At 45.1% G+C, this 24,331-nt stretch overlaps 1 protein-coding gene across 1 annotated transcript in view; it reads right to left on the bottom strand.

The window, feature by feature from the left end:
* PCGF2 (polycomb group ring finger 2) overlaps window positions 1-5,522 on the bottom strand; it is a 37,285-nt gene extending 31,763 nt beyond the window's left edge. The window contains exon 1 of the mRNA XM_040437160.1: window positions 5,350-5,522. The gene's annotated coding sequence lies outside the window, so the exon portion shown is untranslated. The remainder of the gene's footprint in view (window positions 1-5,349) is intronic.
* Between the last annotated feature and the right edge of the window lie 18,809 nt (window positions 5,523-24,331).

Genomic DNA, 24,331 nt, shown 5'->3' with positions numbered 1-24,331 from the left:
TAACAGACACACCGGCGTGAACAGATCCTTAGGCGATATTTGGAATCTGTGTTAGGGCTCCTGCACACAAACTTATGCAGAACCATTGATTTCAATGGAGTTGCAAAAAAACGGAAATGACTCCGTGTGCAATCTGTGTCCCCATGGCCGTTCCGCAAAAAAAATAGAACATGTCCTATTATGATCCGCATTACAGACAAGGTTAGGACTGTTCTATTGGGGGCTGGCCAGCCGTTCCATTCCCGCAAAATGCCGAATGCACAAGGCCGGAATCTGTGTTTTGCGGATCCGCAATTTGCAAACCTGCAAAACATCCAACTGTCCTGTGCATGGGCCCTTATATTGTGCTTATGTTTGTTGCAAGTTTTATATGGCAGTATGCCATGTTTGGAGAATCACATGCTATATTACAGAGGTATTCCCCCATAAAAATGTTGCTTTTACAGTAGAATACAGTCTCTTAAAGGGGCACCAGATAGTGGCATAGGAATTCTGTGTGCCCCATGTAGGACTGTGCACATGTATTGCCATGTACACTGTTGTATTACAGAGCCGCAATATGGCACTCATAGATTGCTATGGGTCCATTTAAGTTCCTACAGTTTTTGGCTCTGTTCACATTACATGTATGCCAGGAAATGCTATTGATGTTCACTTTAAACAATGGTGTCCCTCACCCTTAGGCTATAATGTTATCCATTTAATAAATATGTTATTAAAAGTTGATGCTATATACATTTAGTGGATGCCATACAGTGGATTCCATCACCCAAGGGTTTAGCATAGTCTACTACGCTATAACAATTTAACATTGTTAATATTTGTTGCCAGACACAGTACAGTAAACTTGTTTGGCCTCCATGGTGGACCACTATGGACTGTATTCCTGGCATACATGATAAAAAAACAAAAAAAAATGATGTGAACCCAGACGAATACAGAGTCTTTAGGGAGGTAGAGAGTGGTGCCTTCCAAAAGTGCCAGGTGGAAGCACATGGCATGTATCCCAGTCTTTTGAACGTTTTTTTTAAATCTTAACAAGAGACCAAATTCTGTAATGATTAATTTCTTTACATATCTTTACATACACACACATGGCCTTACTATCACCCACCTCCATTCACTATCAACTCTAAAACCCTTCTCTTTCTGACCAAAGTCTACTTTCATTCTCCTCCATTCTCATCTCATCACCTCTTGAACTGCCCCCACTCCAGTCCAGAAAATAGCACACCCTCGTAGGAACCTCAAACGTCTCGGTATTCATATGCTCTCTCATTCTCTTCTACCACTCCCCAACATATCTTCACCACAGTTACCTCAGCTCTTGACTTAGTCACCCCTCTAATGCCCAGATGAACTCAACAAATCAATAGACATCCCTGGCACACCAATCACACTCAAAATCTGAGGCAAGTTTCCAGATCTGCAGAACAACACTGGAAAAAACCAACCCAGACAAGACTTTACTATGTACTACTAACAAGCAGTGTGCACTTGAGTCTTCAAAACGTGACTGCTTTACTACTCATATCTTCTCTGTCCCCCAAACAATTATTTAATATTCACCATCCCCTGATACCCCCAACATCCATCATCTCAGCTGAGGACTTTGCCACATATCTCAAACAAAAGATCAACAACTTCATGGAAAGCTTCAACCAACAGTCCCCACAACCCACTAATCAGTGCCCTGTTCTTATAACCTGCTTCTCCACTATCACTGAGGAAAAGTCTCCCACGCTACTCTCCAAATCACACCTCACTATCTGATTCAATCTCATCCCACCTCATCCCAAACCTTACCACTATGCTTATCCGAGCCCTATACCATCTCTTCAACCTATCACTAACCAATGGTGTCTTCCCTTCTTCTTTTACACAACACCATCCCACCCATCCTCAAGAATCATTCTACTTTATCCATGTGCCATTTCATATCACTAAAACTCCTAACACAACATGTCCACCTTGAAAATTTGAACTTGAAATTTTTTTAATTGTAAACTTTTCTCAACCATGAGTCAACAAAAATGCTATTACATGCCCTTTTCATACCCCACCTAGACAACTGCAATATCCTTCTCTTTGGCTTTCCATTTATGGCCTGGGTGCTCCTCCAATCCATCCTCAAATCTGCTGTCTGGTTAATCCACCTTCCCCCTCTTTTCTTCTACTCCATTTAGCAATTCCTTTGCTGGCTCCCCATTGCCCAGCAAATTCTGTCCAAAATATTAATGACGTACAAGGCCATCCACATCTCTGACCTATTCTCCCAATATCTCCCTACACGTAACCTTCTTAGACCTCCTTCTTTGTATTCCTTATTTGCTCTTCACACAGATTTCTCAAGTGCATTTCCCCTACTCTGGAACTCTCTATCTCAGCATATCAAGCTCTTGCCACCATCCAAACCTTCAGAAACAAACACAAAACCCACCTCTTCAGGAAATCCTACCACCTACAAAAACCCTGCTGCCACTACACAGGCAGATGGGCAGCTACTACTTTCTTCCTCCTTCCTTTGTAGATTGTAAGCCCTCGCTGGTAGTCCTCCTCCCTGCTGTACCAGCCTGTCACTCAGTTCATATTTATTGGACTTGTTTTTCTATTATACATTGTAAACCCCTTTTTATATAACCGCGCCCTGTATAAAATATCCACCGCCCACCCCCCCCCAACTTTGCCAGAACTGTAAAGGGAAACTTATCTGCTTCCCAGCACTGTTTTCTGATCCTCCAGGCCTGTGACGGTGGGTTCTGAAAACATCCAGTTTGATGCTGCCTGCAGCCAATCGCGTGCCAGGGCGTTGACCGGATCCCCTTACATCATGACAAATCTTGCGTCATGACAAATGGTCACATACTTGTACTTAGAAACACATTCTAGTTGTGCTTATAAAATGTCGCCCAAATAATAGCCCCAGTCAAGTCCTAGTGCAGATGGGGCATTTGACTTTTTACAGCTCTCTTAGCAACTACATAAGCCTATTGACCATAGCTCTTTATTGCTGTACAAAATGACAAGATTTTTTTCTGTGGGTCCAAGAACTAGTGCAAGCAGTACTGAAAGTCATACAGAGAGACAATTCCCTATTATCTGTAATGAGGTTTGGTATACACACCCTTTATTAGGAGGGTAGATTCAGACTGTAGTATATTATGTTTGGGTTATTGCTAACCTGCATTAGGTGGAGAATATGTATTGTAATTCTTAATCTGTAATGCTTAATCTGATTCTGGCCACACCTGAGCTGCTCTTACATCTTAGTGCAAGTACAAGGTGATGCATTCATCTTGGGAAAATATGTTTCCCATCATAGGCAAAGGAGATAACTACCACCATTTAAAATTCTACTAGTAGCAGCAGACTGTCACTGTGTCAGCATTGAAAAGACGCTGCCAAAACTCTAAAGGGGCAAAATCATTTTCAATTATGACGAAAACTCAGTAACAAAGAACCAATATTACAGAGGATGTCCTAAAGGAGAGTAAAAAATACACAAAGCAAATAAAACCCATCGAGTTAGTTGATGACATTAAGTTGGTGGTAGACATTGTCATGGTACATGGCAACAACTCAAATCAGTGGATCACCATGTAATACACGATCGTGCCAACTCCCAGCATCCCCACCAATCAGCTGTTTGAAGAGAGCGCAGCGCGGTGGATTCTTTGTAGGCCAGTGACATCACTTTTATCGCCAAAAAATAAATTAGACCCTGTCTGGGAAAGGATTATACACCGTTGTTTGTAGAAGGTGGCTGGGAGTGCACTTCCCCACACCACCACTCTGATTGTGATGCACTCTGGCACCCCACCCACTATCCACTCTTAAACATGCGTGTGTAAGAGAATATTTCCTATCTAGAGCATATTTCCATGAGAGATCAGCATCTAAAACCTAAGTCTGCCCCCCAAATGTTTCACCAGTGATCTGGCTTCATCAGGGGTCTGGGCAGCATTGAGAGCGGAACACCTCAGGTGGAGTATAAATGACCTTTGTAATGTGATTGACAGGTGCTTTCCCCAACAAAAATTGCTGGGTGTCATTAAAGTGGGTGTCAGTTGCCTGGAAATTCCTCCAATTACAACTCTTGACTCTGCCTCTCCCTGTTTCTAGGGGAGTGTCCAAGATAATGAAGTGAGTTCGTATGCAGCGTATGCAGTTAAGTCTCGGCGCATCTTCTAATGCGCAACATAGCAGTATGGAGTGTGTTTGCACTGAGATAATTTTAAGTTCTGGCGCAGCCTCAGTGTGGACTTGTATACGTTCAATGAGGTAAGTCAGTGCGCATCGTTCTTTGGCGCAGCACATTGTCTTGGACACTCCCCTAGAAACCAGGGAGAGGCAGAGTCAAAAGTTGTAATTGGAGAAATCTCCAGGCAACTTACACCCAGCAATTTTTGTTGGGGCAAGCACCTATCAATCACATTACAAAGGTCATTTATACTCCACCTGAGGTGTTCCGCTGTCAATGCTGCCCAGACCCCTGATGAAGCCAGATCACTGGTGAAACATGTTAGGGGGCAGACTTAGGTTTTAGATGCTGATCTCTCATGAAAATATGCTCTAGATAGTTAGGAAATATTCTCTTACACACGCATGTTTAAGAGTGGATAGTGGGTGCCAGAGTGCATCACAATCAGGTGGTGGTGTGGGGAAGTGCACTCCCAGCAGCCTTCTACAAACAACTGTGTATAATCACGCAGATACATGGCACCGATAATGAGGATCAGCTAGTTTTAACCCACATAAATATTGCTCACTAATAGTATTGTAATAGTTTAATAGGTTTGTTCATACCATTTTAACCAATTCATTAAAAGTTATATTTTAATATCTGGGACAAGAGAGGATATTAGCTTGTAGCTATTTGATTATTTATCACTTTTATCGGTCACATTGAAGTGAATAGGGTTGAGCTGTGATAGCAAGCACAGCCGCCATACAATGGAGGGGTCTGTGCTTGGTAAACTGCAAGGAGGCCGCAGCGCTCACCTGAGTTCCCCAGCCTTCTCAAACAGTTGCTCGTCATGGGTGCCGGGAGTCGCACCCCTGCTGATCTGAAATTGATGATGTATCTTGAGGATAGGCCATCAATATTAAAATCCAAGACAACCCCTTTAAGGGAACATGTGGTGATAATACACTGGCACTACATGACACTCCATATGGGATGTCATGTTAACCATATGGAACTATTATTTGGGTTTTATTACTTTCTACTTTTCGTCTTCCCAAGAATTTGATACAGGGACCAGTTGGCCAGCTAACCAATACAACCAACAGGATAACATAATAGCGCTAATTATAAAAATGTATATATAATATCTGGTTAAGCTATACCTTAATCAGCAGACTAGGACAATCCAAGCATCTGTGAGTTATATCTTCCGTGTTCAGGTCAGGTGTGGAGGAAGGAGCAGCCAGCATGCAGGACAAAGACCCTATGTGTCCCAAACAGTACAGGAAGATTTGCTGGCGACATGAATATAGCAGCCCGCATCCATTCTGTAACAAGGTCACGATCAGCACTGGGAGAAGTGGAAATGTTAAGCACCTGATCCTCTAGGATGTGTTCCAGGAGATGCCACTGACCCAGATAAACCAGTTTGTCTCCTTACTCATCACTACTTTGCCCTAATTAATACATGAAAGATTTTACAACTGTATAGACATGTACACATAGATCATAGGTCACATAAGAACTTATTTCAGCCACAAATGTAATGCTATTTATAGATACAGTACAGACCAAAAGTTTGGACACACCTTCTCATTCAAAGAGTTTTCTTTATTTTCATGACTATGAAAATTGTAGATTCACACTGAAGGCATCAAAACTATGAATTAACACATGTGGAATTATATACATAACAAACAAGTGTGAAACAACTGAAAATAGGTTCTTCAAAGTAGCCACCTTTTGCTTTGATTACTGCTTTGCACACTCTTGGCATTCTCTTGATGAGCTTCAAGAGGTAGTCCCCTGAAATGGTTTTCACTTCACAGGTGTGCCTTATCAGGTTTAATAAGTGAGATTTCTTGCCTTATAAATGGGGTTGGGACCATCAGTTGCGTTGAGGAGAAGTCAGGTGGATACACAGCTGATAGTCCTACTGAATAGACTCTTAGAATTTGTATTATGGCAAGAAAAAAGCAGCTAAGTAAAGAAAAACGAGTGGCCATCATTACTTTAAGAAATGAAGGTCAGTCAGTCAGCCGAAAAATTGGGAAAACTTTGAAAGTAAGGGCTATTTGACCATGAAGGAGAGTGATGGGGTGCTGCGCCAGATGACCTGGCCTCCACAGTCACCGGACCTGAACCCAATCGAGATGGTTTGGGGTGAGCTGGACCGCAGAGTGAAGGCAAAAGGTCCAACAAGTGCTAAGCATCTCTGGGAACTCCTTCAAGACTGTTGGAAGACCATTTCAGGGGACTACCTCTTGAAGCTCATCAAGAGAATGCCAAGAGTGTGCAAAGGAGTAATCAAAGCAAAAGGTGGCTACTTTGAAGAACCTAGAATATGACATATTTTCAGTTGTTTCACACTTGTTTGTTATGTATATAATTCCACATGTGTTAATTCATAGTTTTGATGCCTTCATAGTCATGAAAATAAAGAAAACTCTTTGAATGAGAAGGTGTGTCCAAACTTTTGGTCTGTACTGTATATCTATAGAAAGAGAAAGATGAATAAAGTTGGCTGTACATTTTAGATGGCTGTTTGCCCAGCACTCCGCCCCCATACACATGCATTCTTGGTTTAGCTAAGCATGCATGTGTTCTGAATAGAGAGAAAGTCACTTGCAGACACCACAGCCGGTTGCTTATTTCCCTGACAACTAAAGAATCAGGGAAATCAACTCTAATGGTCCTTTTGTTGCAAAAAAAAAAGTTGCACAACTTTTTTTTGGCGTCGCATTGATTGTGACTAGGGATGAGCGAATCAACTTCGGATGAAACATCCGAAGTCGATTCGCATAAAACTTTGTTTCAATACTGTACTGAGCGAGCGCTCCGTACAGTATTAAAATGTATTGGCTCCGTCGAGTCGAAGTTATTACTTCGCGAGTCTTGCGAGACTTCGCATAATAACTCCAGAAATTTATTTATACTGTAAAAAAAACATTTCCCGAACTCTGGTTCGGTTCCAAGTTATACATATATTATGTATCACAAATTTCTGAAATTATTATGGGAAGTCTCGCGAGACTTCGCAAAGTAATAACTTTGGCTCATCGAAGCCAATACAGTGTAATACTGTACGGAGCGCTCGCTCCGTACAGTTTTGAAACTAAGTTTTATGCGAATCGACTTTGGATGTTTCATCCGAAGTTGATTCGCTCATCCCTAATTGTGACTGTTGCGTTGCAGTCGCCGCATGTCGCATTTCGACACCATTGGCTTTCATTATAAAGAGTTGCACAGCTTTTCTGCAACAAGAAGTTGCACAACACGTGTAACTAAACCCTAAGTTGCCCTCTGAAGATTCCTATACACATTAGATGGTTGGCATCCATTGACCACACACCATTCTGTTCTTACTGAAAGTTATATTCATATGTTTTGCTGTTATTTCTGAATAAAACCCTGTTGTTCCTCGTGCTATGCATGATGTAGACATGATTAATCTGCCAACAGTTATGGCCCCAGGAGAACACAACATTCAAAAGGACAAAGAAGAACAAAGATGGTCACCAGCAGAAGCTCAGGGACATTCACAGTGCCAGTCCTGACTAGCCAGAACTACCAATCCTGGAAATTCAAAGTGAAGATGCTTCTAATAAGAGAAGGTCTGTGGAAATACACACAAGAATGTAAACCACAGCCACTACCAGAGGATCGGCTGGAAAACGATCAGAAAGCACAGAGCACCATCGTCTTCAGTATAAATGATGATCAGATTGTGAACATATGTAAATGTGAAAGTGCAAAAGAGATATGGGAGGAGGTACAGAAAGTGCGTGAAAGAATGAATCTGAGCAACAAGCTCTATTTAATGAGAAAACTGTATCAGTGTAAGCTAAGCAAGGGCCCAAATATGCAGGACTACATAAAAAATACCGTAGGGCGCCTGTGAGGTATTGGAGAAGAAATAAAAGATTTTCCTATCGTCATACTGTTACTCAGCGGTCTTCCAGAAAGTTATGACATACTTGTGACCGGACTAGATGCACGTCCAGATAATGAGCTCACTCTGGAGTTAAAAGAAAGCTTGTAGACGAGTTCAAGCGAAAATCAGTCACTGAGCAGAATCTGCATTAAAGACACAGGATCTAGTCACAAGCAAAGCTCACTTGAATGGAGATACGTTAGTGTTTTGAGTGCAAGAAAACAGGTCATCTGAAAGTTGACAGCAGAGTTTGGAAAGCTAGAATGAATCAGCTAAAAAGGCAGAGTGATCAACAAAGAGTTAAAAGTGCTGTCACTGAAGGAAGCAACACTGAAGCTACATGTATTATTAATTCAAGTGGAATTCCCTCCAACAGCGGCAATCTATGAAAATCGGTTATCTACCATTACACTGTTCCCAGATACACCCCCATAATAAATAATTCATTACGATGCTTCGACCAAAATACAATGCCCTTCTCTAGCAACAACGCATAGGGTGTAACAACCAATAAGCCTTCAAGCCAGTGATTGGTAGCAGCACCCCCATACTGTGCACCATAAGTGCTGCTAGTTTAGTGTACACGGTATACATAATTGTTCGATTTTTAACACATAGGCATCCACCAATGTAATTCTACTATTTTATCGGTCTGATTAACATACTAAAAATACACTTTCCATAACCCCCCCTTCCCCCCTATGTCTGTAAAGTTTCTGCCTGCCTAACTAAGCAGGTGTGAACCTCTATATGGATTTTATTCTCAATTTTTTACTGCTATTTGTCCTCAATTTTACTGTCATTTCTAAACCTATGGTATGTATGCATATATTTATTTACTTGTTTATCTATATATTTTATGTACAAGTCTAAAACTTAGCCGTGTTGATAAAGCTCTTAATTAAAAAAAAAATAGGTAGGCCCCTTTTTTAACCGGCAGGGCGCCAAATCTGTTTTAAATACAATGCATGTTCTTATCAACACTCTGTAAAGCATACTGTTCTGAGGAAGAGGGCTGTACGCCCTTGAAACGCGTAGACAGCTTTATTATCATTAAATAAAAAGAAAAAACATGCAAGCCATCGTGCGGATAGATCTATATGCCTACAGCGCCGGAAAGTGATCCTAATTTTCTTCAACCTTCTAATCGACTACCCCTGAAGCTCGTGGCGACGAGACAGGACGGGACCAGGCAGCAGCAAGGCATCCCCTTAAGTCGGTGAGGGCAAACACCAGCAAGGCTTCTATAGCTGTTGTGACTCCTCACAACAGGATCCAGTAAGCGCAATACGCACCATTTCCTTTTATTTTTAGTCCAGAAGTATCAGATCAACCTCAAATCAGAAGATCAACTAGTTCAAACAAATGCATCATGGCTCAACGGTTATCTTACATGGTCAAGACACTTCTGGAGGCAGAGCCACAGTCATCGGAAGAGATGCAACGATTACCTATACATGAAAGACAGAAATGGATTAAAGCTGCTGATGAGGAAATGGAATCCCTTTATCAACTTCAAACATGGAAACTCCCAAAGTTACAGACGAGCAGTGGGGGCACTATTGTATGTAGCAAACACGACTCAGATATCACAGCAACAGTTGGAATTCTCTGCAGACACATAAGCAAACCACGTCAAAGAGACTGGAACGCTGTTAAGAGAGTTCTTAGATATCTGAAAGCAACTGTAAATACAAGTTTGACAATATCTGCCTCAGGAGATCTTAAACTCATAGGCTATGTAGATGCAGATTGGGCTAGTGATTCAGAGGACCGTAAATCCACAAGCGGTTACGTATTCAAGTTTGGCGAAAGTTCGATTTCCTGGTCTAGCAGAAAACAGGTTTCTGTTGCTTTGTCTTTTATAGAAGCGGAATATGTATCTGCAGCCCACGCCAGTCAAGAAGTAATTTGGTTGAATCAACTCTTAGAAGATCTTGGTGAACCATCAACCAACAATAATCTATGAAGACAACCAAGCATGCATTAAACTTGCAAGCATTGAGAAAATTAGCGCAAGAACCAAGCACATTGATGTAAAATATCATTACCTGTGTGACTTGGTGGAATGAGGCATAATTGAATTTGTTTACTGTGAAGCTGAAAAAATGGTAGCTGATGCTATGATCAAACCACTACCCAAGTACAAGTTTGAAAAACTCAAGCCAGCTATGGGACTAGCAGGATAAGCAGCTGTTGAGTGAGGGTGTTGGAATAATGCTTATTATTCTGTGTATTGCAACAACTACATGATGTGATTACCTGTTATCAGACACAGTGTTATGTTGTTAATAAAGTGTGGAAAGTGAGTACATGGAACTGACCCTCAGACATTACTGCCAGTGGCATGATGCATCGCAGGCTCCAGCTTTGCCTAGACTGTGACAAAATGTCACTGTTGATACAGTGATCACGTACACTTATGCTGTGCTTTAAAGAAATTACCCCACACACACAAAAAAAATTCTACCATGTGGAAAGTGAATACAAATAAACTGATTGAGAGGCATTAGTAGCATGATTGCAGGCCACAGTAGCCGTACAGAACGTTATAACAGGCAGACAACAACAGTGGCAAGATCGGGCACCATCAGCGAGGTGGGTGAGGTCTATACATCGGAATCAGCCAGAGGAATGTGAAAATCTTTCTAAATCCAGGCTTGGCTCATTTAAACAAAAGTGATGTTTGGGACACCAGTGGAGGACAACTTGTTCCATTTGGGGGTGTCGCCATGCCCCTTGAAGCGCTGAAAACCCTCTCCGAGATGACACTGGAGGCCTGGAAAGTTGTGCCAGTTCAGGTCACTGTTCTAGTCTGCCTGTTCAGAAATCCATGGGGTCAGGAAACATGGTATGCACCAGACAGTGAGTTTAGGTAGGCCTGAATCTGGGCACTGAGACGGAAACTGTCGGCTTGCTGACTGCTCCATCATGTTGAGACTGAATTGGCTGCTGCGGCTTCTGCTGCTGGTGGTGGCGGGAGGGGGGTGACTCTGCGAGGGGGGCCTCCCTTTTGGACATATTGGCAGCAGGCGTCTGCTCACCGTAAGCAGCGGCCAGCTGCGTACACAGTGATTCCTGGTAGTAACAAAATTTGTCCCCCCTTTCTGCCAGAGGAAAACATTTCCCCATTTTGCCTTGGTAGGGAGGGTCTAAAAGCATGGCTATCCAGTAATCATCAGACTGCTTGATGTCACCGAACTGCCTGTCACTGCATAAGCAAGCGAGTCTACAGTTTGCCATTCTGGCCAGCGTGACTGAGTAGCCAGTTCTTTCCACCTCTGCCCCCCACTGAGATGATTGGGTGTTGTGGCCGGTGTCACCATCATCATCCTCTTTCTCCCTCGACTCCTCTTCCACCTGCTCAAGTGGCAGCACCTCCATCCCCATGGGAGTTTCTCATAGTGGGTCCCCAACAGATTTAGGGCCACCTGTTGCATGAGCATCAGCATCTCTTGAAGAGCATTAGCTGCCACAACCCAACCTGGAAACAATATGTGCTCCCTACTGAGGCAGTCTAGTGCATGACCAAATCATTCATCGAGCATGTGCAATGTTGAATTCCAGAAATGTAGCTACATACTATTCTGACACTGCAAGTCCAGGAGAGAAATCCTTACTACGTGAGCATGGCTGAAAAGAGGAACAGTATCCTGGATATTGGCAGCACCTTACGCAAGCTAGTGCATTTTTTTTTAAAGGACATGCAGGGAGCATGTGTTATTTCCCCCAGGATGTTGTGCCCATTGTCGCTGGCCACTTTGCCCAGTTGGAGCCAGCGGGATGTTTGCTGCTCAATGTACTTGAGCAACTGCTCCCCAGTGTGGCTACTCTGTCCCAGGCCGATCAGATCCAGCATGGCGTGGCAAAGCTTGAGTGACGCTGTTCCTTGCTGCTGTTGGGGATAAGACTGTATTCATAGAGGAGGCAAATAAGTGCCTGCTGTGGGAACCAACCCCATGATATGGTGGGAGTGGGTCAAAAGGAACAGGCTATGTTGCTGGGGTGGCTGCCTCTCCAATGTGACACACAACATTCACCCACTGGGCTGTGGAATACATGTACTGTCCCTGCCATAACAGCTGCTCCAGGTGTCCACCGCCAGGTGTGCTCCAGGTTTCCCATACCAGGTGTGGACTGCGATAATCGCATGGAGTGGCCCGCATTCTCTGCCACATGAGAGTACAAGGCTCTACTACAATGGTACTACAGAGACTGCACCGCCAGCAACATGGCCAGGTGGGAGTTCAGCTTGTAGACAAGCTAATTACTGGAGAAATTTTTTTTATGGCCAAAAGTTCTGTTATAGATGTCTCACGATGGAGCGAAGGACAAAGAGGTGTCTTATTAGGAGAAGAAGGTGATGATGATAATGACAAAGATTCTGTACTGATTGGGACGGATAGATGGTTCTGCTACTACCCACATTTTGGCTCTAGGTTTTTTGTTTGGAACCCTTCTGTAGCCCGGACACTTTTGGGCCTCTAAGATAATGTTATGCACTACCCTGTTTATTGCAGTAGTAAACATGTATATATGCTGCTAGTTTGAAAATCTTCAACAACAAAAAAAATTGATTAAAAATGTGTAAAATAAGGGGGGCAGAGTCTGACCGCGGAGCAAGACGCACATGTCAGCGTGAGCTCTGCAGGAGGCTTGGAGGAAGCGAGCTTCATAAGCTATTTTAACAGCGCACAAGATGGGAAAACCTAAACAGAGAAAGGTCCAGAGACACCCCAGGAATACAGAGGACCAACTCGAATAAAAGAGACATGGAGAGATTCCTCAAAAGAGGAGCCCCAGCAGCGAGGACTGGCTCTAAGATGGCGCTGGACAGGGAATCCTCGGCATGCACAGAGCAGCTAGAATACTCTGCAGACTCAGATGGAGGCCATGAGAGTGAAGCTGAATCACTCCCCACATAAGAAAACCTCCCGGTATCCAGAGCTTTTATAAGAGATGTTCTGGGAGAAGCACTGGCCCCGCTGAAGCAAGATTTGCAAGACATCAAGAGAGACCTCAAACAGGTTGGTGACCGGGTCGAAGCGTTGGAAACGGAGCATGAAGGGATTATAGCTTTTAATACAGCGGTCTCCCATAGCCTTGACCACGCACAGGCCCACATGAATCTCCTCTACAGTCTAGTCGAGGACCAAGACACCAGGGGAAGGAGGAATAACTTACGTATAAAGGGCCTCCTCGAATCTATACCTCCAGACTCTTTAATGGCGTCGCTACTAGAACTTTTTACAACCTTACTAGGTCCAGAGGCGCCAGACGACCTCAACATGGACCGGGCTCATAGGGCACTGCGCCCGCCACCCAGGCCACAGGAACCACCTAGAGACGTCATTGGTCGGATGGTCAACTATCAGTCCAAAGAAAAGCTACTCAAAGCAGCTTGCGATAAGCATCCACTTACCTGTTTCGGGACTACTATCTCCCTGTATCAGGACTCATCGCCTATGACCTTACAAAAGCGGAGAGAGCTGAAACCCCTCTTAGAAGTGCTCAGACAGCGAGCTGTCACTTATCGCTGGTTACACCTGTTCGGGCTGCTAATAAATGCCCCAGGCCGTAAACTTGTGATTAGGTCACCGGCTGATTTAACGCAAGCCTACAATACCCTGGAAATCGCGCCACTGGACATACCAGATTGGAACACACTGAAAAATCTCACAGATCTACCAGCCATACCGGTGATACCCATACTGTCACTTCAAGGCCACAACGGCAAAGTAGAAAGATGACGAAAGTCCACAATAAGATCTGTATAATTGATGACCATATGCCATTTCACATAATTTACTTTTTACTTATTACTTCATATTGATGTTTGATATTTGAGCTCTATGACGAGTAGTTATTTGCCTATCTGCTCGCTTCCCAATGGTAAGCCTTACTATAGTTCAAAATTTACCCCTCCCCCCTTTCGACTCAGACATCTACCTCTCCCATCATAGTAATAGGAAAATGCTTTGTGTCCTATACGAGGATGCTGTTACAGTGCTGCCCATAATTATTCATACTCCTGGCAAATTTTGACTTAAAGTTACTTTTATTCAACCAGCAAGTAATTTTTTGACGGGAAATGACATAGGTGTCTTCCAAAAGATAATAAGACGATGTACAAGAGGCATTATAGTGGAAAAAAAACATTTCTCAGCTTTTATTTACTTTTGAGAAAAAAGTGTCCAGTCCAAAATTATTCATACCCTTCTCCCTGTCCTCTGGAAAGACCCCTCTAGCTTTGAAAAAGAGGTTCTACTAACCAGGTAACCTACAAAGAAACTTTCCAACATATATAATTCTTTGGTGACACAGACCATGCCGAAAGTTATGGAATACATCAAAACATGGGAGGAGGACTTACATATAGAATCTGACCATAGCAACCTACAGAGATGTCTTGTTCTCACCCCCAGGATCTCAATATGTGTCCGACTACAGGAGAACTATTACAAAGTCCTCACACGATGGTACTACACCCCTGTACGGTTACATAAAATGTTCCCAGAGGTTAGCCAATTATGTTGGCGTTGCAAGACAGAAACGGGTTCTTTTTTGCATATTTGGTGGAACTGTAATAAAATTCTCCCTTTTTGGGATGAAGTATGCCGAACTCTTTCACGAGAATGTGCTATCGCGATCACGCCTTCTCCTCAGGTGTGGTTCCTGAACCTACTAGATCAAATTCAATGCCCAAAACACATCAAAACTTTAATGACTTACCTTCTGGCAGCTGCCAGAATCCTCATAGCTTCCAACTGGTGAAAAGATTCAAATCCTTTACTAGCTGATTGGGTTTCAACATGTGATGACATATATAGGATGGAGCAGATAGCGGGTTGGGAGACCAGGCGAACACCCGGTTTCACTAAAACGTGGGTACCATGGAGCGAGTTTCGGGGATTCTCCACCTAATAATCCTTTAGAGAAACAACAATATACCTCTATGTCTGCAAAGAAGAAACACTTCTCTGAGAATAACACACATCCCCCCCTCCTCATTTCTTTATACTTATGTCTTAGTGTTTGTAGACGTTGAATGATCAGTTTGTTTACATTTATTGAGTCATGTACTAATGTGAAAACAGGCGGTTACTCTACATTGTAACACTGCTCATTTTGGTAATGTATCAACTGAGTGCCTTAATAAAACTTGTTTAAACAAAAAAACAAAACGTGTAAAATAGGGAAATGGATTTTTGTGCCTAAATTCGTTATCACTCCCAGATACTTTTGTTTGCTATTCTGTCTATTGGTGTAGTAATCATGGATATATGCTGCTATTCAGTCCCCAATATAAAAAAAAATGTAAACATGTTTGTGAACACAGAAATAAAGATACTTTTGTGTGCTGGCCTGTGTAGTGGTGTTGATCACCTATATGCTGGTTTAATTAAATTGAACAAGTCCCAAAAAGTATTTAACTTCCAACCATGTGGAAACAGAATTCACGGAAACGGACAATTGAGGCCTGATGCTCAATTTGTTGTCAATACACACAGGTAGATTGCTGCTATACCTTGTGTCTTGTAGTAATAACATATATATGCTGGTTTAATTACATTTAACAATGCCCAAAAAATCTATTCCAACCATGTGGAAACAGAAAATACATAAATGGACAAATGAGGCATGATGCTCAATTTCAACTTAAAACACACAGTTAGATTGCTGCCATACATATGTATATATGCTGCTTAATTAAACTGAAAACACCCCCCAAAAAAACTTAATTGCAACCATGTGGAAACTTAAAATATGTAAACGGATGACTGAGGCTTGATGCTCAATTTCAACTTAATACACACAGGTTCTGCCACACCGTAGGTATAGCTGCACTAATCACATGTGTATATATATATATATATATATATATATATATATATACACACACTGAACAAAAAAATAAACACAACACTTTTGGTTTTTCTCCCATTTTGCATGAGCTGAACTCAAAGATCTGAAACATTTTCTACATACACAAAAGACCCATTACTCTCAAATATTGTTCACTAATCTGTATAAATCTGTGTTAGTGAGCACTTCTCCTTTGCCAAGATAATCCATCTCACCTCACAGGTGTGGCATATCAAGGTGCTGATTAGACAGCATGAATATTGCACAGGTGTGCCTTAGACTGCCCACAATAAAAGGCCACTCTGAAATGTGCACAGTTTTGCCTTACATCAGAAAACGAGTCAGTATCTGGTGTGGCCACCATTTGCCTCACGCAGTGCAACACATCAATGTCGCATAGAGTTCATCAGGTTGTTGATTGTGGCCTGTGGAATGTTGCAAAGAAAAATTGGGGGTCAGTCAGCACATCCAGTGCGCAGGTGCACGTTGCCATGGCCGAAAGCACAAAAGCAAAAAAAATAATACAATGCAACAGCACTCTGCAAACCAAATAAAGTACAATAATGCCAAAATAATAAAAAGTATTCAGGTGCAAATGCTACACTTAAAAAATGTAAGATGCTTGGCAAATATATTTTGTACAAAATTATTTGGGCCCGTCTGCCAAACGTCAAGGCGACCTCAATAAGACGGGAACCTAACGATAAATACCACATTAACTGGTGCCATACTGGCCTCCATTACATTCAGGGAATGCAGGCTCCACATGCATGGCGAGCCCACATCGTATATGCACCAGAATACTTTTTATTATTTTGGCATTGTTGTACTTTATTTGGTTTGCAGAGTGCATTGTATGTTTTTTTTTTGCTTCTGCGGAATGTTGGTCTACTCCTCTTCAATAGCTGTGCGAAGTTGCAGATTATTGGCAGGAACTGGAACATGCTGTCATATACGCCGATCCAGAGCATCCCAACATGCTCATTGGGTGACATGTCAGGTGAGTATGCTGGCCATGCAATAACTGGGATGTTTTCAGCTTCCAGGAATTCTGTACAGATCCTTGCAATATGGGGCCGTGCATTATCATGCTGCAACATGAGGTGATGGTTGTGGATGAATGGCACAACAATGGGATCTCGTCACGGTATCTCTGTGCATTCAAAATGCCATCAATAAAATGCACCTGTGTTCGTTGTCCATAACATACGCCTGCCCATACCATAACCCCACGGCCACCATGGGCCACTTGATCCACAACGTTGACTTCAGCAAACCGCTCACCCACACGACGCCACACACGCTGTCTGCCATCTGCCCTGAACAGTGAAAATCAGGACTCATCCGTGAACAGAACGCTTCTCCAACGTGCCAGACGCCATCAAATGTGAGCATTTTCCCACTCAAGTCGGTTACGACGATGAACTGCAGTCAGGTCCAGACCCCGATGAGGATGACGAGCATGCAGATGTGCTTTCCCGAGACGGTTTCTGACAGTTTGTGCAGAAATTCTTTGGTTATGCAAACCGATTGTTGCTGCAGCTGTCCGGGTGGCTGGTCTCAGACGATCATGGAGGTGAACATGCTGGATGTGGAGGTCCTGGGCTGGTGTGGTTACTTGTGGTCTACTGTTGGATGTACTGCCAAATTCTATAAAACACCTTTGGAGACGGCTTATGGTAGAGAAATAAACATTCATTGCATAGGCAACAGCTCTGGTAGACATTTCTGCAGTCAGCATGCCAATTGCACGCTCCCTCAAACGTTGCAACATCTGTGCGATTGTGCTGTGTCATCAAACCGCACATTTCTGAGTGTCCCTTTATTGTGGGAAGTCTAAGGCACACCTGTGCAATATTCATGCTGTCTAATCAGCACCTTGATATAACACACCTGTAAGGTAGGATGGATTATCCCGGCAAAGGAGAAGTGCTCACTAACACAGATTTAGACAGATTTGTGAACAATATTTGAGTAATGAGTCTTTTGTGTATGTAGAAAATGTTTCAGATGTTTGAGTTCAGCTCATGCAAAACGGGAGCAAAACCGAAAGTGTTGCATTTATATTTTTGTTCAGTATATACAGTCAGGTCCATAAATATTGGGACATCGACACAATTCTAACATTTTTGGCTCTATACACCACCACAATGGATTTGAAATGAAACGAACAAGATGTGCTTTACCTGAAGACTGTCAGCTTTAATTTGAGGGTATTTACATCCAAATCAGGTGAATGGTGTAGGAATTACAACAGTTTGCATATGTGCCTCCCACTTTGTTAAGGGACCAAAAGTAATGGGACAGAATAATCATCATAAATCAAACTATCACTTTTTATTACTTGGTTGCAAATCCTTTGCAGTCAATTACAGCCTGAAGTCTGGAACGCATAGACATCACCAGACGCTGGGTTTCATCCCTGGTGATGCTCTGCCAGGCCTCTACTGCAACTGTCTTCAGTTGCTGCTTGTTCTTGGGGCATTTTCCCTTCAGTTTTGTCTTCAGCAAGTGAAATGCATGCTCAATCGGATTCAGGTCAGGCAGGGGCGTAGCTAGAAAAGCATGGGCCCCATAGCAAAAATAATTTTATGGGCCCCCCCCCCAGTGCCATCCACAGATCCCCCTCCCCTAAACAGTGCCATCCACAGATCCCCCTCCCCTAAACAGTGCCATCCACAGATCCCCCTCCCCTAAACAGTGCCATCCACAGATCCCCTTACCCTAAATAGTGCCATCCACAGAACCCTCTCCTCTAAACAGTGCCATCCACAGATCCCCCTCCCCTAAACAGTGCCATCCACAGATCCCCCTCCCCTAAATAGTGCCATCCACAGATCCCCCCCCCCCTAAATAGTGCCATCCACAGATCCCCCTCCCCTAAACAGTGCTATCCACAGATCCCCCTCCCCTAAACAGTGCCATCCACAGATCCCTCTCCCCTAAACAGTGCCATCCACAGATCCCCCTCCCCTAAACAGTGCCATCCACAGATCCCCCTCCCCTAAACAGTGCCATCCACAGATCCCCCTCCCCTAAATAGTGCCATCCACAGATCCCTCTCCCCTAAACAGTGCCATCCACAGATCCCCCTCCCCTAAAAAGTGCCATCCACAGATCCCCCTCCCCTAAACAGTGCCATCCACAGATCCCCCTCCCCTAAACAGTGCTATCCACAGATCCCCCTCCCCTAAACAGTGCCATCCACAGATCCCTCTCCCCTAAACAGTGCCATCCACAGATCCCCCTCCCCTAAACAGTGCCATCCACAGATCCCCCTCCCCTAAATAGTGCCATCCACAGATCCCTCTCCCCTAAACAGTGCCATCCACAGATCCCCCTCCCCTAAACAGTGCCATCCACAGATCCCCCTCGCCTAAACAGTGCCATCCACAGATCCCCCTCCCCTAAATAGTGCCATCCACAGATCCCCCTCCCCGACGCTCACAGGAGCACATTTATAATCTAATTAGTAACTTGAACTTTAATCATTGACATTGCTAAATGCTGACCTCTTTACTTGGATTGGATACCTTACTCTGTCTTAGCTCTGGTAACGGTACAGCAGGCAGTGCGGGCGGGCGGCGCTCACTCACTGACGTCACGCGCCTGCGCCGCCTAGTGGAAGGAGCAGGCGCGTGACGTCAGTAAGTGAGCGCCGCCCCCCGCACTGCCTGCTGTTACAGTTACCGGAGCTAAGACAGAGTAAGGTATCCAATGCAAGTAAAGAGATCAGCATTCAGCAATGTCAATGATTAAAGTTCAAGTTACTAATTAGTTTATAAATGTGCTCCTGTGGCGGGCCCCCAGTGGCGTAGGGCCCCATAGCCACTGCTATGGTTGCTATGGCGATCCCTACGCCACTGAGGTCAGGTGATTGACTTGGCCATTGCATAACATTCCACATCTTTCCCTTAAAAAACTCTTTGGTTGCTTTTGCAGTATGCTTTGGGTCATTGTCCATCTGCCCTGTGAAGCGCTGTCCAATGAGTTCTGAAGCATTTGGCTGAATATGAGCAGATAGTATTGCTCAAAACACTTCAGAATTCATCTTGCTGCTTTTGTCAGCAGTCACATCATCAATAAATACAAGAGAACCAGTTCCATTGGCAGCCATACATGCCCACGCCATGACACTACCACCACCATGCTTCACTGATGAGGTGGTATGCTTAGGATCATGAGCAGTTCCTTTCCTTCTCCATACTCTTCTCTTCCCATCACTCTGGTACAAGTTGATCTTTGTCTCATCTGTCCATAGGATGTTGTTCCAGAACTGTGAAGGCTTTTTTAGATGTCGTTTGGCAAACTCTAATCTGGCCTTCCTGTTTTTGAGGCTCACCAATGGTTTACATCTTGTAGTGAACCCTCTGTATTCACTCTGTTGAAGTCTTCTCTTGATTGTTGACTTTGACACACATACACCTACCTCCTGGAGAGTGTTCTTGATCTGGCCAACTGTTGTGAAGGGTGTTTTCTTCACCAGGGAAAGAATTCTTCGGTCATCCACCACAGTTGTTTTCCGTGGTCTTCCGGGTCTTTTGGTGTAGTACTGATCACGGATGTGAGAGACTGAGTGAACAGGCACCAAGACGCCGGCAGCGTTTGGGGCTCCGTTGTGGGAGGTGGGGTTTATGAACATTGCTGTTGTGTGAACTGCACAGTTTTGATGTGATGCACTGGAGTGAATAAAAGAGCACGGTTTGGACACAAAGCCTGTCTCCTGAGCCTCTATACTGCCACCGCTACCACCTGCCTACCAGAGCGGTCCCCACAATTGGTGGCTTTAGCAGGCAAATGGCAGTGAGGCCGAAAATTGGGTTGTTTGGACTGTATGTCATATATTAAGCCGGCAAGTTTTGTGGCTCCAGATAAGATGGAGGAGGCCATTAGGCACTTAGTACAAAGTAATGAGGAGGCTACTCGGAGACATGACGAAGCCCTCAGAGACAAGCGGCAGTTGAATAGTCTACTGGCCCAGCAACTGGCGACTATGCAGGAGTCCATGCGTGTGTTACAACAACAAGCCGTCCCGGGGGGGACCGCAATCCTACCTGCTGCCCGGGATAAGGTGCGCTCAGCGTTAAGAAAGATGGGCCCGAGGATGATATTGAGGCGTTCCTGATGGTCTTCGAACGCACTGCGGAACAGGAAAGGTTACCAGCAGAACAGTGGGCCGAAGTAGTGGCGCCATTTTTAGTGGGAGACGCACAAAAGGCCTACTTCGACCTCAGTCAGGAGGATGCCAAGAGCTATGAGAGGCTGAAGGGGGAGGTGTTGGCTCGTCTTGGGGTTAATACCTATGTGCGTGCACATCGAGTCTACCAGTGGGCCTTCTCAGAGTCCCGGCCTGCTCGGTCCCAGGCCTATGACCTGTTACACCTGGTAAAAAAATGGCTGCAGCCTGAGACATTGAGCCCCTCGCAGATGGTGGAACGGGTGGTGGTCGATCGTTTGGTGCGTACCCTCCCAAGAGCAATACAGCGCTGGGTGGGACAAGGTGATCCAGGCACCCTGGAGCAAGTGGTTGGCCTAGTCGAGAGATACATGGCAACCCAGGACTTGGTCCGAGACTCCGCCTTCCTGCAAAAGCCGCGTTCACTCTCCCTGCCACAAAGGGGACCTGAGAAGGGGGCTCAACCGTTTAAGGGGGGGGGGGGGGGGATTTCCACTCCTGGGAGGCCAAACCTGGGGAGACGAGAGGCCCCGGGGGTTAGGTGTTGGTACTGTCAGGGCCTGGGACACATTGCTGCCAACTGCTCGGACTGCGGATTCGCACGCCGATCCTCCTTTTTCGGCCAGCCGGTGTATGTTGCTGCTTCACTACTGTCCGCTGATACACCTCCGTTGTGTGCCATCTCTATTAATGGACACCCAGTTAAGGCATTGCTGGACTCGGGGAGTTTAGTGACCCTCGTGCACGAGTCCCTGGTGGCCAGTCGCGCCCCAGGCAAGCAAACTATCTGTATTGTGTGTATTCATGGGGACCGGCGAGAATATCCTACAACCTGTGTGACCCTGTCTACCCTCAGAAGGGAGATACAGCAGGTGGTTGGGGTGGGGCGACAAATCCCTTACGCTGCCATCCTAGGTAGGGATTGTCCCCTGTTTTGGTCTCTCTGGGAGGGACGGGGTGCAGAGCCGGTGCCCGTTGATCCTGAAGAGGGGCTACCAGCTGTAGGGGTCACCATTAAGGAGGAAGAGTGTCACACCGATAGCTTGTCCCTAGAAGGGTTGGCTGGTGAGCCGGTGGCATCCCCATCTGTTCCAGAGCTAGAAGTATCCCGAGACACATTCGGGACCGCCCAGCTCCAGGATCCTACATTGTCACGGGCCAGAGAAGGGGTGACTGTCATCAATGGAGTGGCTCAGCACCTGGGAGCCGACTCAGAATTTCCGAACCTGGCCTGTAACCAGGACCTACTGTACCGGGTCGACAAAGTCCAGCAAGAGGTAATAGAACAGTTGGTGGTACCCCAGCAGTACCGCCGCATGGTAGTACTAGCGCATACTCATGTGTTAGGAGGACATCTGGGGGTCCAGAAAACTCAGGAACGTATACTGCAGCGTTTCTATTGGCTGGGGATATATGAGGAAGTCGGGAGGTTTTGCCAGTCCTGTCCAGAGTGTCAGAGGACCAGCCCCCAGCCTCACTATCGTAGTCCCCTAGTGCCCATGCCCATTATTGAAGTACCTTTCGAAAGGGTCGCTATGGACCTGGTAGGCCCCATTAACAAGTCAGCCAGAGGCCACCAACATATCCTGGTCATAGTAGACTACGCTACTCGCTACCCTGAGGCGATACCCTTGCGCCACACGTCAGCCAAGATAATAGCCAAGGAGCTGATGGGGATGTTCTCCCGGGTGGGGATCCCGAAGGAAATATTGACGGACCAAGGGACCCCTTTCATGTCCAAAGTGATGAGGGAGCTCTGCAAAATATTAAATATTAAGCACTTGCGCACGTCCGTCTATCACCCTCAAACTGACGGCTGGTGGAACGCTTTAATAAGACCCTAAAGTCCATGCTCAAGAGAGCGGTGGCAAAAGACGGAAAGGATTGGGACCTCTTGCTGCCCTATTTGTTATTTGCGGTGCGAGAAGTGCCCCAGGCGTCCACGGGGTTCTCACCGTTTGAGCTGTTATATGGTAGGCATCCCCGAGGGCTGTTGGATATTGCTAAAGAGGCATGGGAGCAACAGCCTACCCCTCATAAAAGCATAGTCGAGCACATCGAGAAGATGCAGGACCGGATAGGGACAGTTCTGCCCATAGTCCGTGAACATATGGAAGCGGCACAGTGGGCCCAGAGCCGTGTGTACAACCGGGCCGCCCAGGTAAGGACGTTTAACCCGGGCGACCAAGTGTTAGTACTAGTGCCCACCATAGACAGCAAGTTCCTGGCCCGGTGGCAAGGACCGTATGAGATAAGAGAGAAGTTAGGCCCCGTGAATTACAGGGTATACCAGCCAGGAAGGGGGAAGCCCGAGCAGGTGTACCACGTTGATTTACTGAAAGCCTGAAAAGATAGAGAAAGTCTCCTTGGGGATGACCCGCGCTTTGTCTTGGCTGCAGAGAACGTCCCCGGCTCTACGGTGGTACCAGAGGACACCCCTGCAGTAAAGATAGGTAGCGGTTTGTCGACTAAGCAGACTCAAGAAGTGAAGGAGTTCATTAGCAGGAATAAAGACGTGTTCTCTGACCTTCCGGGACGTACCAATCTAGTCCAACATGACATTGTCACCGAGCCCCAGGAAAAGGTCAGTTTACGACCGTATCGGGTACCGGAGGCTCGGCGACAAGCCATTTCAGAGGAAGTAAAGTTTATGCTGAAGTTAGGGGTCATTGAGGAATCTAGAAGCGAGTGGGCTAGCCCGATCGTTCTTATCCCAAAGCCCGACGGATCATTACGTTTTTGTAATGATTTCCGGAAACTAAACGAGATTTCAAAGTTTGACGCCTATCCCATGCCGCGAGTAGACGAGTTAGTAGAGCGAATGGGTAAAGCCAGGTATTTCTCGGTGATAGATCTCACAAAAGGGTACTGGCAGGTACCTTTAACAGAGACAGCAAAAGAGAAGACCGCCTTTGTCACGCCAGAGGGGCTGTTCCATTATAGAGTGTTGCCCTTCGGGTTGCACGGTGCTCCAGCCACGTTTCAACGGCTGATGGATATCGTCCTCAGACCACATCTCCGGTATGCCTCAGCATATTTGGATGATATAATCATATTTAGCCAGGACTGGGAAAGTCACTTATCGAAGGTTCAAGCAGTGATAGACTCGCTCAGGAAGGCAGGGTTGACCGCCAACCCAAAAAAAGTGCTCAGTGGGCCTGGAGGAAGC

The sequence above is a fragment of the Bufo bufo genome, chromosome 6 (genome assembly GCF_905171765.1).
Source record: "Bufo bufo chromosome 6, aBufBuf1.1, whole genome shotgun sequence".
Classification (NCBI taxonomy): domain Eukaryota; kingdom Metazoa; phylum Chordata; class Amphibia; order Anura; family Bufonidae; genus Bufo; species Bufo bufo.
Note: the sequence above shows the minus strand (reverse complement) of the source record. Positions and strands in the feature narration are given on the sequence as shown.